Here is a 967-nt window from a genome sequence, read left to right as displayed (position 1 = left end):
ACTCATAAATTCAACTAGCACAAATTCAACCCTTCCCCATCTGGCACCCGTACACGTATCTTTAAACCATACTTAATCTCCAAAAAAATATAATAACAAGGTCATACTTCCATCTAACATGATAATATGATACTATATTTATTTGAAAATATACCAACCCTTTCCCCAGAAGAAGATACAGAGATCTTGGGTGATGTTCACTCTTCTTGATATCTTGTAACATATATACTATAATTCTAAGTTAGCAATACTTAAATACTATGATATAAAATCAATACATTTTGTGTTATATGTTGAGAGTAAAAAGGAGCAGAAAATAAACAAAATTGACATGAAGGCATATTCAAACAAAATAAAAAAGAAATACTCATAACAGCGCTTAGTTCTGTAATTTGTCGTGTGCTCATAGCTGACATTTATACCGACCTTCTTTCACTACCCACTCTGTATTTCCTTTGCCCTTAAGAAGCCCCCCACTTAGTTATAGTTCCTTACCTGCAGAGATAACCCAAACCTTCATTCCTGAAGGATCTGGGCCATTAGTATTATTGCCTGAACTAGATTGTAGTTTTCCATTAACTTTCTTCAAAGGGCATGGGAATAATAAGAAAAACAGTAATTAATATCCTGTATTCTAAACATTCTATTCTTTACCTTCACTGGGAAATACTGGACCAGTTTCTCCTTGGTAGTCAGGATCAATCACCCCTGTTAGCACAGCAACTCCCTTCTTTGTCTGATGGTTCAGAGGCATAAGGAGCCAGTAGTGGTCAGGTGACAGTCTTAACCTCCAGTTCAGTTGAATCACTTTGTCTTCTGGGGAAACTCATTTTGAAAGTAAGACTTTTAGACTAGCAAGATTTTTAGATTAGAGGGTAAGGTAGCAGGGACAGGAAGCAAATATTTTGTTACAGAATCACTGTATGTAACAGTGAATACTGCTACTTCCATTCCACTGCCTGAATCC

The sequence above is a fragment of the Theropithecus gelada genome, chromosome 4 (genome assembly GCF_003255815.1).
Source record: "Theropithecus gelada isolate Dixy chromosome 4, Tgel_1.0, whole genome shotgun sequence".
In the NCBI taxonomy this organism is placed as follows: domain Eukaryota; kingdom Metazoa; phylum Chordata; class Mammalia; order Primates; family Cercopithecidae; genus Theropithecus; species Theropithecus gelada.
The sequence above is the reverse complement of the archived record's forward strand: the minus strand, read 5'-3'. Positions refer to the sequence as shown.